This window comes from Zingiber officinale, unplaced genomic scaffold, assembly GCF_018446385.1.
Source record: "Zingiber officinale cultivar Zhangliang unplaced genomic scaffold, Zo_v1.1 ctg246, whole genome shotgun sequence".
NCBI classification, from domain to species: Eukaryota; Viridiplantae; Streptophyta; class Magnoliopsida; order Zingiberales; family Zingiberaceae; genus Zingiber; species Zingiber officinale.
The window spans coordinates 52,542-70,017 of NW_024589918.1; the positions used below are offsets into that span (position 1 = coordinate 52,542).

Genomic DNA, 17,476 nt, shown 5'->3' on the forward strand with positions numbered 1-17,476 from the left:
TATTTTTTTGGTTTCTAGATACATTCACAGATAATACCTATTAACTTACCACAACATGATGGTGTCAAACTTTGATAACTCAGAACACAAAGATGATTTGCTCTTGAAGAAAAAGGCGAAAAACTCCCTTTTGTGATGCTCAGTTGTCATAAGAAATTTTATTACAGAATGTTAGGTTAATTCAAAGTTCTAGTCTGAATCAACACACATGTGGGTTAGCCTAATAACATACTTCGACAATTAGTTTCCTCAAAATATTTTTTGTAGTAAGTAATTTGTATGCATATTCTTTTCCCTTCCAAGATTTCTTTTCTATTTATCTTATGGCATCCTAATAATTTAATGGAACTGAGAATCTAAGCCTAAGTTGTCTAAGGCAACATAGGTGTAATTCAAGTCTTTGAGGTTGTTTGTGATAGGTCCGCCTCCATGAATAGTCCCTTTGCCTTCTTCATGTCTGATAATGTTAGTTTGTCATATCAGAAAGGAATTTTAGGATTTCTATATCTTCAAAGAGATAATATAAAGCAACAAAATACCATTGTACTTTCTTTCTCTCCACTTTAGAGCATGTTGCAAAGATCATTTAGAACTACTTTAGAACATTCGTGACAATACAGGGAGTTTGTTGTTACTAGAGTTGCTGCAATTGATGTCCAAGCTTATTGCCAAGGTACTTTGCACAAATTCTTTTTCTATAAAATGCATAATTCTAAGTCTAATTAAATAGCATTGTGGAAGCTTTTGTGGGCCGTCAAATGTTTACTCTTTTTTTTTAAAGCTGTAGTGTTTTGAAGAATTCCAAGGAATATTAACAAGCTTCTTTGTAGAGTACGAGCATTGTGGTAGTCACTAATGATTTGAATAGTTGATCCATGTTGTGGATATAATTTTTAAATTTCATAGGATAGATGTGAATTAATGTGATGACATTAGTTCCACTTTTTGGCTATATAATTTTTCTACTTTATTCTCTTGGTTGTAATTCTTTATATATACTGATCAATCGCCTTATGTGCATAGCATAATTCTATTGAGATATCAAACTACCTCAAGTTATATAATAATATCCTGTGAACATAAATTGCATATGAGATTTCTTTGTTTTTCTTACGATGTTTGGCCAGAATTTTTTGCATGTAGAAGAATTGGAAGCAGCTGTTTTTATTCAGAAAAATGTTTGGGGATGACTTCATGTATGTTCATTCAGTTGTTGCCATACTCCAATCCTGGTTTCCTTGGTCTGCAGAAATATATGTACATCAAGGAGCAGAAAACAGCCATTCACATCCTGGTTTTTTTTTTGCTCTTGTTTCTAATTGCTTTCATAATAGTTGCTTTGACATTTCTGTAGTTGGTTTTTTAGCTTAATTAATTGTGATTTCACCTTTTTTTGGTCTCATATGTTTCTGGTCTTGATTGGTTTGTAAATATAGAAAGTGAGTTTAGGAAATTCAGAATGAGTCCTCTAGTTTCTTCTTACAATAGTTAGTTTCATATGTGCTTTCTATTTGTTACAAGGATCTATCAATGAAACAATTTTTCATCAGCTATATAATCAGAGTCAATTAAGTTCCTTTTGAAATGGATCATACGTTGATTGGTTTTTGATTATACGTTCAATCAATCATCTATTTGAACTTTTAAATGGCTCACCAAATGTATACACATGATGCTTGGTGGATACATTCTGAATTTATTAGTGGTGTTATCTGAATTTTTAGCAAGGAGCTTAATTGATTTGTAAATTAAGTGATATGTATTGCATTGTTATATGGTTTAGCATGGATCAATAGTCTTAGTGAGAATTCTTGTCGAAAAATAGTATTGGTTAGTATTAATTGCATTATTTATTATTATATATTTTGAACTCTTTACATAAGAGGGGAATATTTAGTTCCATAGAGGATTTGGATTAGCCGACCCCGCCTATAAGGTTTGATTGTTGTTTGTATAGGGGATATAGATTATAAGTTAATGAAGCAATTTGATTAAGCCTATAAGTTAAGGAACCATATTGGTTGAATAAAGTATAGGGAGTCTCTACTAATAATTGCCAATAGCAGAAGTATAGGGCTATCCTCCCAATATGGGGATTGTGCTGCTCTCTCCAGCTGGACATTATTGGGATGTTATTGGACTTCTGGTAGTTATCATCCTTCCGACCAAGGGATCAAACTCCTTTCCTCGACTGGGACATTATTGGACTTCGGGTCTCCTAGTCTTATCTGTATTTTCAATATTATACCTTATTGATCTGCTCGGTCGGGACATTATTGGACTTTTGGTATTCTTAGTTTTCTGGTTATCATCCTCCCGACCAAGGGATCAAACTCTTTTCCCTGATCAGGGACGTTATTGGATTTCTGGTATTCTTGGTTCATCCTCCCGACCAAGGGATCAAACTCTCTTCCCTGGTCGGGACATTATTTGACTTATGATATTTTTGATTTTCTGGTTATCATCCTCCTAACCAAGGGATCGAACTCCTTTCCCCTGTCTCGGGACATTATTGGACTTTTGGTATTCTTGGCTTTCTTATTATTATCCTTCCGATGTAGGGATTGAGCTCCTCTCCCTAGCCGGGACATTATTGATATGCTCTATTGGGATGTTATTGAACTTCTGGTATTTCTGGTTTTCTAATTTGATTCCAAGGGAACAAACTTCTTTCCTCTGTCGGGACATTATTGGACTTCTGGTATTTCTAATTTTCTTATTATTATCTTGTGATATATAATGATTAAGCTCCTCCCATCGGTCGGGATGGATCGAATTTAAGTATTCTGGTATTCGTATTCTTAATAGTGGATTGTTGGTATTTAGGTATTCTAGGCATTTTTCTTCTTATTTATCTTAATGGTCCTGGGATCAAGCTCCTTTTCTCCTCGATCTAAATGAAATAGATATTCTGGTATTCTGCTATTCTTGGTTTTCTGGTTATCATCCTCTCGACCAAGGGATCAAACTCCTTTTCTCTTGTCGGGACATTATTGGAGGGTATTCTTGGCTTTCTCATTATTATCCTCCCAATATAGGGATTGTGCTGCTCTCTCCATGGACATTATTGATTTGCTCTATTGGGATGTTATTGGACTTCTGGTAGTTATCATCCTTCCGACCAAGGGATCAAACGCCTTTCCTCGGTTGGGACATTATTGGACCTCTGGTATTTCTGATTTTCTTATTATTATCTTGATATAATGATTGAGCTCCTCCCATCGGTCGGGATGGATCGTATTCAAGTATTTTGATATTCTTATTCTTAACAGTGGATTGTTGGTATTCAGACATTTTAGGCATTTTTCTTAATGGTCGTGGGATCAAGCTCTTTTTCTCAATTGGATAATAATTCTAGTACATACAGATATTATTATTATTATTTCCCCGATCCAAATGAAATGGATATTCTGGTATTCTGGACATTCTTATTCTTATTCTTAGCCGCGGGATCGAGTCCTTTCATCTCGGTCCAAATGAAATGGATATTCTGGTATTCTGGACATTCTTATTCTTATTCTTAGCCGCGGGATCGAGTCCTTTCATCTCGGTCCAAATGAAATGGATATTCTAGTATTCTTAACATTTTTATTATTTTCATCACGACCAAGTATCTAGTTCCTCTCACCTGTTAGCTCATATTTAATCTACCAAACTCATTGTTACCATTATTTTTGGGTCATTGAATCCTATAATTTTTTGTATTTATGCATTTTAAATTTACATCTTTCCTATTTGATGTTGGTATTTTGTTTGTCCTCTTCTTAGTCACATGTTATTAATAAATTTCTATTCCCGAATTAATAATCATTGCCTTCAATAATAGCGTGAATTCGTTGACAATTAAGTAAGTTCTTAGCCTAGGTCCTACTTATATTGTGTTGAAGTTTATAGAAAGTAAATTCTTATGCACTTGTTTGTATATATGTTCATGCTAACCAAAATTTATGATGTAGGTGTTCTAGATATCCTAATGATGTATGGTGCATTTTCAACATCACGTCGATCAGTTGTTACCCAAATATTTTGTCGTTTTCTTTGGTTTTCAGTTGCTTCTTTTGCTATCTTTTATTTATATGTATGTGCTTTCTATTTGATTATGAGGATCTATCTAACTAGGTACATGCTTGTGCTAATTTCAATGAAACAATTTATAATCAGGAGTCAATTAAGTTCACTCTTGGCTATTTTGATTAAGCTTTGATCACTAATTGCTTATGTTAATAGTTTACTAATACAATATAGGTTTTGTTAGTCCTTGTTGCTCTTTTTGAAATGGATCATACGTTGATTGGTTTTTGATTATATGTTCAATCAATCATCTATTTGAACTTTTAAATGGCTCAACAAATGTATGCACATGATGCTTGGTGGATACATTCTGAATTTATTATTTTTTATATGAAGGAGAATTAGTGGTGCTATCTTAATTTTAGCAAATAGCTTAATTGATTTGCAAATTATGTGTATGTATTGCATTGTTATCCATGGCTAGCATGGTCTTAGTGAGAATTCATGTTGAAAAATGGTATTGGTTAGTTTTAATTGCATTATTTATTATTGTATGTATTTTGCGCTCTTTACGTAAGAGGGGAATATTTAGTTCCATAGAGGATTTAGGTTAGCCAACCCTGCCTATAAGGCTTGATTTGTTATTGTTTAGGAGATATAGATTATATGTTAATGAAGCAATTTGATTAAGCCGAAAAGCATGTCAACCTACAATATTCTATATTGGTTGAAGTATAGGGAGTCTCTACTAATAATTGCCTATAGCAGAATCTCTATTTATATGAGAATAGTAGCTCCAAGCTATAGTATCTTATAATATATCACCATGAGGGATTGTATTTCTTATCTTATCTTATCAAAGGGATTAGCCGATCCCTTTTACTTCTAAGTTATTCCCTATCGGGATTGGTTTTCTTATCTAGTATTCCTCAACAACGGGATTAGTTTCTCTTATTGTGTTGGTCTACACCCTGAGCAGGTTAATTTTATAATCTTATCCATATCTTATTAATATTCTCCTAGGGGATTGGTTCTCTGATCTTACTAATAGACCTCAGTAACATTAGTTTTTCAGATTTTATTGGTTTTTTCACTTCCTATCTCCTGGTGTGATTGAAATTCTTATTCTATTAGACTTACTTGATATTGTCTAGTGATTTTGACTTTCTGATATCATCGACATATCCCCGGGCAAAGCCCTTTTTACAAATATCCCCAGCGTAATGGTTTTCTCATCTTATTGGTATTATATTCTCTGAAGAGACATTATTGGACTTTTGGTATTCTTGGTTTTATCATCCTCTCAACCAAGGGATCAAACTCCTTTCCCTGGTCGGGGACGTTCTTGGACTTCGGGTATTCTTGGTTTTCTGGTTATCATCCTCCCGACCAAGGGATCAAACTCTTTTCCCTGGTCGGGACATTATTGGACTTCTGGTATTCTTGGTTTTCTGGTTATCATCCTCTCGACCAAGGGATCGAACTCCTTTCCCCTGTCGGGACATTATTGGACTTTTGGCATTCTTGGCTTTCTCATTATTATCCTTCCGATATAGGGATTGAGCTCCTCTCCCTGGCTAGGACATTATTGATATGCTCTATTGGGATGTTATTGCACTTCTGGTATTTATGATTTTCTAGTTTGTTTTCTTATGACCAAGGGATCAAATTCCTTTTCTCGGTTGGGACATTATTGGACTTCTGGTATTTCTGATTTTCTTATTATTATCCTGATATAATGATTGAGTTCCTCCCATCGGTCGAGATGGATCATATTTAAGTATTCTGGTGGTATCTTATTCTTAACAGTGGATTGTTGGTATTCAGGCATTCTAGGCATTTTTCTTCTTATTTATCTTAATGGACGTGAGATTAAGCTCCTTTTCTCAATTGGATTATAATTCTAGTACAATATTATTATTATTTTTCTCCCCGGTCCAAATGAAATGGATATTCTGGACATTCTTATTCTTATTCTTAGCCGCGAGATCGAGTCCTTTCATCTCGGTCCAAATGAAATGGATATTCTAGTATTCTTAACATTTTTATTATTTTCATCACGACCTAGGATCTAGTTCCTCTCGCTGGTTAACTCATACTTAATCTACCAAACTCATTGTTATCATTATTTTTTGTTCATTGAATCCTATAATTTTTTGTATTACTGCATTTTAAATTTATAGCTTTCCTATTTGATGTTGATATTTTGTTTGTCCTCTTCTTAGTCACATGTTGTTAATAAATTCCTATTCCCGAATTAATAATCATTGCCTTCAATAAAAGCGTGAATTCGCTGACAATTAAGTAGGTTCTTAGCCTTAGGTCCTACATATGTTGTGTTGAAGTTTATAGAAAGTAAATTCTTATGCACTTGTTTGTTTATGTTCATGCTAACCAACATTTATGATGTAGGTGTTCTAGATATCCTAATGATGTATGGTGCATTTTCAACATCACGTTGATCAGTTGTTACCCAAATATTTTGTCGTTTTCTTTGGTTTTCAGTTGCTTCTTTTGTTATCTTTTATTTATATGTATGTCCTTTCACATTAAATTATTACTTTAGAATTTATAATTCCTTAATATATTGTCATACTTTTGTTATTATATCTTTTTTTCTATGATTTATCACCCCTATATTAATAATTACTAATAAGCTTTATCAAAATTGATACACTTGGTTTAAGTAAAAGCACTGCATGATGGTTCCATGGTTCCAGTTTTACTGCTTTTAGAATATAGATCTTTTTCATTGGAATTTATGCTGCATATAATCCCTTCGTTGGATTCCTTGTGAGAATTTAATTCTGTCATCGCTTAATGGATTTATGTGATTGGATGATTGCTCCAGATAATCTTTTTTCATACCTTCTTGGCTTTCTTTGAGTGTTCAATTTGTGTCGTCTTCTTGTTCCTAGTAATTGACACTTGTTTTTTTTTCTTCCTCAAGGAAGATTATTATGTTGGATGGATATGTATTGAGAGGACAATTGACTATATTAAGTTTTTTTCTTCCTAGCAACATGTATGCAAAGAGCATGGACAAAATCATCATCCTTTATGTGTTTTTGAATTTACTATTTTGATGCACTTCAAGTTCCTTATGATGATTTCCTTTATCATCATTGAATCTTGGTTTTCAATTAATTCTAGTGGTTGTCTTTCCAATTCTTTTACCTAGATTTCTTGCTTCTCAACTGTTTCTACTTAGGAACTTTGACTATCTTTCCAATTAAACAACCTTTCTGATGTTTCGTATTGATCACTCGAGCACTCATATTTGATTTGTGGTTTGAAATAATGCTTATGATTTAACAATTAGTTTGATTGATATTAGGATTATAATTGAAAGGAATTTCTTGTCTATTGTGTTACCAAAATTTTACCTTTTCTAGTAATAATTACTCAAATTTAATATTAATCTTATGAGTGAATGTAATGAACAAATTGTGATATTTAGTGCTATACCACTATTGTCTAGAGATCTATTGATATGTCATTGTTGTAGTATTTCAGTCATGAGAAATAATTCTTTGCTGTTTTAAATTCTAATCATATGAACATATATACAAGGTAAGTTAACTTCTATGATTCTAGTTTTATTTTTTGTTCTTTGTTTTTGGCCTATTGGTTCTTTAGTTGCTATTTGAACTTTAAATGCCTTTCAGATCTTGTCAACGATATTCTGTTTGATGATATAAGATATTTCATATTTTAGATATGTACTTTTATGGTTGGTCATTCTTGGCGGGAAATTTTCTTTTGCCTATTTCTCTAGGAAAGTAAGTACTCGACGGTGTCTAAGTTCAATCTTGATTTTCTTATACCTTATATTGCTGATAATTTCTTTTCTTTTTCTAATTGTGATTTTGTTGATTCATGAAGAAATACTGTTCAGGATTTTTCTTTTTGCAATGTGCTTAGTGTAGGATTATTTAGACAGTGTTGTGTTAAAGCCTTTGATAAAGCTCGAGATGTTCTCTATGATGATTCTGATCCTGATGTAGTCGGAAAATGTGTTGTTTGTTTCATTTCTTTGATTTGTCAATGTTTTATTATTTAATCTAATTATTGATTGTCTTGATATTTTCTCTCATAGGTTAAAGATCTTAAAGAAATTTCAGTTGACCTATTGGTTCAAGGCATGATGGTTAATGCTCGGGTGATTTCTGTTCTTGAGAATGGGATAATGCTATCATTTCTTACATACTTCACTAGATGTGTATGGCTTTTCAATTTTTTCATTGCTTATATTTTTTTTTTGAAGGTGCAAGGCTTTGAATTGAATAAGATGCATTCACCTAGCTGCTTATAATCTAATGCTTTTTGATAGGTTGATATGTTCTATTTAGAGAATGCTTTCCAAACTAGAATAAGAAAAGACATTTATGCTCAGAACAAAAAGGTATTACATTCTCATTGTCAATGAGTTAGTTGTTATCTTGTAAATAACCACACTTTCTAATTCTTTTTTTTGACACATGAGCTACACTAAATAGTGTATGCAGTCGACACATGAGCTACACTAAATAATAAATGCAGTAGTTGAAATGGTAGCCCTTGCGTGTGCTCAGGCGGTATTGCCAATGCAACAGTAGCTTTTGTAATTGGGTTCCATCCTTTGAACTCCTGAATTTCTGATTGTTGAAACTGTTTCTCAGATTCTTTTTCTTGCATGCCAGAGAATGTATCAGTCACTAGGCGTCCTGCAGTTGTTGTAGTTGTATCAGAATGCTTTTATAGGATCAGCTCTAGCTTTATTTAAAAGTTCCTTTTCGTTGTGATGACTTGCCTTGAGTATATGTGGAACCTTTCTTAGAATCTGATTCAGGTAACTATATTTCCTCATTTGATACTGCCAGAGGTTGGGATAGTTCGAAATTGTTACTGTCCCAGGTGGACACATGTCCTTCTGGTTCTGACCATTGTGCACACCAGGGTCCGTAGGTCATTCTCCCCAATATCTTCTATGTTGTTGCGAAATATTGATGTTGCAGTCATTATCTGTTTGCTGATGTGCAAGTGGCTGACTATTCTGTCCGGCTGTTCCCACTATCACAGGACTCGTGTTATCTCATCACTGGCCACATCAGCAACACTTCCAGGTCTTCATGGTTGTTTGGGGATTCTGGGAGGCATTTCAGTGGGCCACATGGTGTCCCAGTTGTCGGCAGCCAGTGCAAAGCTTCAATATAGATTCAAAATGTAGCTGTAAATCCACTTCACTCCCATCTGGTAAGGTTGTTACATTGTGGCTGGTAGATCAATTACTTATTGCTATAAAAGGAGGTAATAATTTTTGAATTGGAATTTATTTTTATTACAACCAATTTACCTTTTAATTTTTTATTTCATATAGGAATTTTTTTTCTTTTATCTATTGAAATGGGTTGTGCAAAATTAATTGATTTTTTTATTGCTCGGAAATTTTGTTCTTTTTTCATTACCTTGGTAATTGTAGTTGTCAATCATAGAATTGATGGATTGAAAGCACATGATAAATGCCAAATATGATAAATGCTTCGTCAATGATAACTCAAAGAACAAAGCCTTTCTTAACTTTATGCTAAAATTTGGCCACTAGATTGGATCCATTCTCATGCCCTTGACATTAACTCTTGTAAATCATCACATATGTTATGTTGCATCTTCAACTCATGACATCCAGTCTTGTAAATTTATCACATATGATATGTTGCCTTATTGTCCTTTTGTTTTTTTTCCCACTTTGTAGTTTTTGCTTTATATTCTGTTATTGATATTTCAACAATGTGAAGTATTTAGAGAACTTTTTGTTTTTGAGTTCTAAAAATTGTTCCAAGTTGCTCAAGATTGAAAGCCAGAATGTCCAAGGTTGGTTGATTTTGTTTCTTTTTCCCCTCCAATCATTTGAAATGCTATAATTAGTATGTTTCCATGAAGTGTTCATCATGAGTTTTTTTTTTGAAGTTTCGAAGATTGGACTACAATATATGTCCAGGTTTAAAATTTCGACCCGTGTCGAGGTTTCGGTTCTGGACTGGAACGATACGGTTTCGGTACCGTATCATGCCGTGCCGATATAGTTTCGGTATTTTTTAAATATAAAATATATTAATTCAAAACTAAAATATTTAACATAAATATTTAAAAAATAAACAAGATAAAAAATAATCTTTTAAAAAAGGAAAAGATACGAAAATAGATAAATAAATATATAAAAATTTTATTATAGATTTTAAATTAAAATAAATGAAATATAAAATTAATTAGATAATTTTATTTGGGTTTAATAAAGTCTCTTTAGATTATATCGATCATAGCCATGAGTTGATTAAAATAATTAATCTAAGTTTAATTAAAAAAAAATATGAAATCTGACACCACTCGCGAGCCCGCACGACTTCGGCACTGTCGCGGGATTGTGCGACCAGCCATGGCCGTGTGGATTGCGTGACTCCTTCGGCGCGACCACGTTGGCCATGCAATCCCTCTACAGTGACCGCAGGGTCGCTTCCGCGACGGCAACGAAAGGGTTATGCGACCTCTCCGCTATTGTTGCAGGGTTGAGTGACCCTTTTGCTATTACCATAGGGTCGTGCAACACGTCGCACTTATCATGGGTCTGGTGTCGGGATCATGCCGGTGCCGGTTGCCGAGCGGAACAAGACGTTTCGCTCGTTTCAAGCGTTTCAGCACAGCACTTTAAACCATGATATATGTATACCATATGTGTGATCATTAATGAATGACTTAAGAATCATGCTCTTGTTTCTTGAAACTCAAGAAGGTACGATTTGATCTTTCTAGGTAAAAGTTGTTTTTGACAAGATTCTTCTTTCTTCTTTTGGTTCTTTTAAGGTTTGAAGGTCAGATTTTGGTGTTCATTCTCTCCCCTTTGGATGTTGTTGTAAGAATGTTTCTCCCTTTTCTTTTAGAGCTAACTACTTTTGTCCTACTTTTTATTGGAGTAATTCAACGACATAAATTGATTGCAATAGATAACTCATTAGTCATTATATAGGTTTCTTAGTTTTGTTGCTTGATATGACATTTTATGGGCACTTTGATAGCTCATTCATACGACTGCTTGCTACTACCATGCTTAGTGGGAAGAAACTTGCCCAAGCATTGGTGAGCGCAGATATTATTTGTAATGTGATTTTCATATTCAACTAATGGAATTCAATTTGATTGAACATCTTTTTAGCTCCCTACTAAGAAAAGTGCTATTGCAAAATCGCAAGTGAAAACAATAGATGGGGTGGAACAATCGAACGATTTTGTTGAGATTGAAGATGCTGAGATAATTAAAACTCCAATTCTATTATTTTTTGGAATTAAAGACCACTTGTTTTATTTTACATGGAATTAAATTACAAAGCTGGAAAAAAAAGCTAATGTAGAATAATTATTCAATAAATCTTTTGGGTATATTTTGTTGATTGCGAAATGAGTTTAGAGAAAATTGAAGGAAGATTGGGATCACACGTAAAGGTGGAAATTATTGGATGGAAGGTAATCAATCCTTCCACAAAACCTTCACTTACTCTAATTGAAGCTACAACATTGGGAGAATTCGACAAAGGAATTAGGGAGCTGAAAAATGATCCTCTTGTAGAATTGCTTTCACCAAAATGGATTTTCATTTGGCTAAGAACACTATATGATCTTTGCACTTCTGCATATACAACCAAGTGAAATCTTTTTGTTAGAGGAGGCTGGTGTATTGGTGTGCAAGGTTGCCTGTTTGAATGAGTAGAATTGGCAGCTAGTGGCTTTCTCCAGACAGCTCTTGATTTTGTTTGGACTGTCCATAGATTTCCTTCCTCTTCCAATTTCCTATCTTGAATAATTGCAGGAGCATCTACTTTGAGAGCAATAGAGGCAATTGTTACTTAACCTGAAATCAAACATTGCAGTAAATCTTCTAAAATATGTATCCTCACTAAATTCGTGTAATGTTCTAAGTTTCATGTTGACCTAAATTCTGTTTTATCCTACACAACATGGAACATCTATCCTGTTTGCATTTTGTTTACTGTATTGGATCCTTCAATGTGACCATTCTTTGTTTGATATGGGTTGCTTTTACCACTTATCAGCCATATCAAGAGTCTACCAAGGAGAAGCGTCGTTCACAAATAGCTCAAGGTTCCATTTTATCATTCAAGATTATGAATGTTTCCTTCTCAAATTTTTATTTTTGATAATTTTTTATACTATCATCTCTTTGTCAGATCTTGTTTGGTTTATTATGTTTATTGAGCATCAAGAATATATATTGTTGTTTATATTGCATGTTTTTATAACTCTTATAGACTTGATGAAACTAAAAGTGTAATATTTGAAAACTAAAAAGATCTGTATGTTATTAGTTAATTCTAACAAGTAGTATATTGTAAGTGGCTACAAAACATTGCTATTTTGAGTTTCTTCTAGTGTTTCACTTTTGCCTATCTCGGAAATATATGAATTATACATAGTTTTTATTGGAACCACCAGATGATGTATTGTGAAAGTTGGGACATTGAATTGATTTTTCGCCATAATAATTTTTAAACAATCTTCCTACACAAAATATTTTTTCTTTTATGATATTGCAAATAATCCTTTTTTTGTGCAAACTATTATAGATTTTAATATTGATTGCTTGAACCCTGTGAGTAGGATTGTACTGAGCTACATTATTTGAAAACAACATAGTGTCCTCAGGCACATTATCAATAATTCAATTTTTTCATTGTTTATATTTTTGAAGGTGCAAGGCTTTGAAATTGAATAAGATGCATTCACCTGGTTGCTTATAATCTAATACTTTTAGATAGGCTGATATGTTCCATTTAGAGAATGCTTTCCAAAGTGGAACATGGAAAGACAATTATGCTCAGAACAAAAAGGTGTTACATTCGCATCATTGTTAATGAGTTAGTTTTCATCTAGAGAATAACCCTGCTTTCTAATCTTTTTTTTTAACACATGAGCTACACTAGATAGTGAATGGAGTCATTGAAATGGTAAAAGAAAACTATTTGGTAATCAACTGACTGGAGTTTGGTTATACATGCAACTTATATTCAATACACAAGCCTATTGTATATTTATGCTATTATCATGCTAATCATGCTTGCATATTCTTTGCTCTTTTGCAAAAAATAAATTTAAGGATTTGCTAAACATGCATATGTATGCAGATTTATCCTTTCTCCAATTGTTGTTTAGTTTTTTTTTTTTTTGCATCTTTGTGTAATTTATGTTTTTTACACAAAGTTATTGGCAGGCTACTAGTTTTAATATCATAATCTTTGTTTTTACTTTTCTTTCATTGCCTTCATCATGGTTCTACTCATCCTAAAAGGGTTTGATGATGTTTGATATATAGAGTTGAGGTACCATTTGAAACTTTTAATCCTTTTTTTCTTGAGCCACAAAGGCTAGGCCAAACACTTGGAATTCCTAAGAATAGTGTAAGGACAAACACTGAAGCAAAAATATGTGTAAGGTTTTGCTTTCTAAAAGCATGATTCTTCTTTAATCCAAAATATCTATCAGCTTAATTTTAGCTGTTTTAGTTCTTCGTATTTTCTTTAGTCCACGGTTATATTTCAGGCGTCTAAGTTGTGCAACCTTCTTCTAAAAGCTGTATGGAATGCTCCTGCATTAGGTGGCTGATCATGCATTATATGTAAGAGTATCTTTAGGCTTTGAACTTAATTAGTTTTTTTTTTTTTTTGTAATGCAACTTTGTGTTTTACAATTTTGCAGATCCATATTGTTTACAATAAAATCGTGGGATGCTTACGAGAAGAGGATTACATTAGTGACCTATAAGTATCCATCATGGGTACCATTAAGTTTTTATGTTTAAAGTTTTATTCCTGATAGACATAACCTATTTTGTTTTATTTACGGCGAGAAAGATGCACTTATTATGCCTAAGAATTCTGGAATTCTTCCAATGGTCCTAGTAGTCATTATTCTTGTTGGCCAGCAAGGTATTTATTTTTGCTCCCGATATTAGGTATTTTCTTGTGCTTTATAAGGTAATTTCTAGTCTTGACTAGATATTTGTTGCCAGAGATATAACAACAAATTCCAAGGATTCACAAGATGGCCTCTTCTGGTCCAAGATATCAAGAGATGAATACATGAGATATGCATTCGAGGAGTGTTATATATATCAAAGTATTAAAGTTATTTTGATGTTGGTACTGGGACATCTGTTAACTTTTTTTTAGGCGGAGAGATTCTAAAAGGGTATACATATTAGTAAAAAGAAACATATAAGCTTCAGGTTAACCAAGTTACAGTTCATGACGCCCAGAATTTCTTGCTTTAACTGGTATTCTCATATGCTCTCTCCATGCAATTTGCACTTTACTTTATCCAATATTATTTTATTTACCTTTTTTTTTCTTCTATCAAATGTTCATCTACAAAAAAAGTTGTGTTGGGTTCCATCAAATTTTGGACATTCTACTTTCTTGCCATCTTAATGTTAGCTAACCACTACTTATTACAAAGCTTGAGCTGTGTAAAAAGAGACAAATTTATCTAGTGGAGACAACATCCAAAATGGAGACAACATCCAAAATGGAGAAGTAGTGACAAAGTACAAGTGGCAGCGACATTCCAAGATAGTTGTACAAGCATCAAATCTAGAGGAGGTATCATTATTGTTGTATGTCTTGGTTGGTTCTTGGATATAAATATCTTATGTCTTGCATATAAACCATTATAAAATGATAAATGATTTATTATAAAGACTAACTATTATTATATATGATGTATGTTGATTGCATATATATCTTCAAAAATAAGATGAGTAGAAATTGAGGAAGAGTATTTATCTAATTGAATCACTAACTAACCTTGTTAAGGGCCAATAATAAGTTCAATCTAGCCCAATAATAATTGAATCACTAACTTTCATGAATCCCTCACAATTTTTTAACATACTAAAGAAATCTAACTTAGCACTATAACACAAACAAAAGGGTCAAGTTTAACCTCCAATATTTGTCTCTTACATACGTTAACATGCCTACATTGTCAACTCATGCAACCCAAGAACTTAATCTGGCATAGAAAATAAGTGCTAATAAGATAGTTGTTAAAACATCAAGTTAGCTTCTAGCTTAGTATGCACACAATGAAGATTGATTTTTATAACAATTTGATCAAACTGATATAGCCAAATTCCACAAAAAATGGAGAAAATTGATAAAGAACAAAATAACATCTCACAAATATCATACACAAATATTAGAGATTAAATTATTATTTTATTGATAGAAAAATATCAATACATTAAGCGACGACTCTTTATAAACTTACTCTAAACTAGTAAAACTAAAAAGAACTTTAACAAAACTTTAAATATATTAATCTTTTTGATACCAAAATAATTGTCATAGTAGAGTTTCTCCCTCTCGCAAATTATAACAATTTTTTTTCTTAGCCACCTTACTCTTCCCACCATTTTAGTGAGTGCTTCTTATCCACACTTCCCTTCTTCCTCTTCTCTTCCATTATTTTGTGTTAATGGCTTGTTTTTAAGAGTAATTGCTCAACTTTTCCCTCTCATTCTCTTAGTAAGCTTGTAGAGGTTACAAAAAAGGTAAGTAAACTTTCATCCCTTTATTCGTATTTTTTATACTTTATGCTTGTAGTGAGTGCTAAAATTTTCAATAGAATATCCTGTATGCACTAGGTAACAGACTTATTGCATGCAAATCATAGGTTTAATGCATTCTTTTGTACCAAGAAAGAAATATTGATCAAAGCTATAATTGCAATAGTCAATTTTACATGCATAAGTTTTAATTTTGTTTATTGATTGTTTTCCTTATGTTTTCTGTGACACAATTTTTTTCCCAAGATTATAGATCTATTCAGAATGGTCTCTATACAATTTTTAGATTGGTTGAAGTGATTTGTGAGTAATTCCTTTGCATGACACATTTTTAAATTGATCTTCTTTCTTTTTTACTAATAAAAAAAATATTTTTAGTGGTCTTGTAGTTTTACTAAACAATCCTAAGATCTTTGAGAGAATTTTTGGGCCCAAATATATTTTAGATATTATTGGTTGACTTGAATGCACGTTCTCTTTCTTGTGATTTTTTTCTGTTTTTATTGTTTTTAGTATTTATCTCTAAGTATTTCTCTTATGATCGAATCCATCCTCAACTAACGGTCGGATCCCAATCGATTGAATGGCTCCTAATCGATTGGGGAGGCTTTGATCGATCGGTTGATCGATCCAGAGCGCTTCTGTGCTCTCTGGAAATTGCCTGAATCGATTGCCCGATCGATTCAAGGCTTCTCACGATGTTCCAGCGCTCTAATCGATCGCCTGACCGATTGGAGGCTCCCAATCGATCGGGTGATCGATTGGGAGGGTTTCTGTGCAACGACGTCACTCCCCCATTCAATCCACTGATCGATTGGGAGGAGTTTTTGTCGCGGGACTCACCCAATCGATTGGGTATGATTCAATCGATCGGTTGATCGATTGATCCAACTTGATTTGCCCTAATCAAGTCCCAAGCCCCAACCTAATATCTGGTCAACCATGACCTGTTGGGACATCATGCCTAGCATCCGGTCACTCTCGACCTGCTTGGACTTCCTCACCAAGTGTCTGGTCAATCCCTTTGACCCACTTGGACTTTTCACCTCGTGCCAAGTATCCGGTCAATCCTTTGACCTAATTGGACTCCTCATCTCAATCCTTTGACCTAATACTTGGACTTTTCACTTAGTTTTTCAATTGCTTTTATTTTTTAGAACCAAATATAAAATTTGAGATCTGAAAGTGTCTGGTTGTAAGATTTGAGATTAATGTTTCTTCCATGACTACTTTCAGATCTTTTAGAACCAAATATAATGTGGTCAGTTGTAGTGTAGCCAAATCATGTCATGTATAGATAGATATTAGTTTTATCTTGGTGGGCATAAAACAACATGTTTTTTGGTTATAGAATTTTTTTTGTATGACTTGGATGTACTAGTTTCTGCTTTAAAAATTATGTAGCTTAAGAAATATCCTTGTTTCAGTGTTTTTTTTGTGCTTTTCTTTCAAGAAAGTATTGTATCTGTGTATTCTTTTTTTTGTTGATTTATGCTCCATTTTATTTTTGTGTGTTATCAATTGTCAAATTTATTCTTCAGGCTTTAGCTTTGCAATGTTCATGATATTTTGTATCTTGCAAAAGATTTGCTTAGAGTAATTTTGTAAACATTTGAGATGAAGGTATGTTCCATGTATTTTATGTTAGAGTATCACTTTTGCCATACTAGTTGCTCTATCATTAAAATAATTCTGAAGCATATAAACATGTTTAATCATAATGTCTACATATTTAAAAAAATAATTGTACACATGACATCGTGTGATAGGTGATATTTACTTGTTTCTCCCTATTTTTCAAAGAGGTTGCTGACATAAGCTCCGTTGGTATTAACAAAAAAAAGGAGCTCC

General features: G+C 33.1%; 1 pseudogene; it reads left to right on the forward strand.

The window, feature by feature from the left end:
• The window catches only part of LOC122037223, a 28,914-nt pseudogene that overhangs the window by 1,413 nt on the left and 10,025 nt on the right, over positions 1 to 17,476 (forward strand).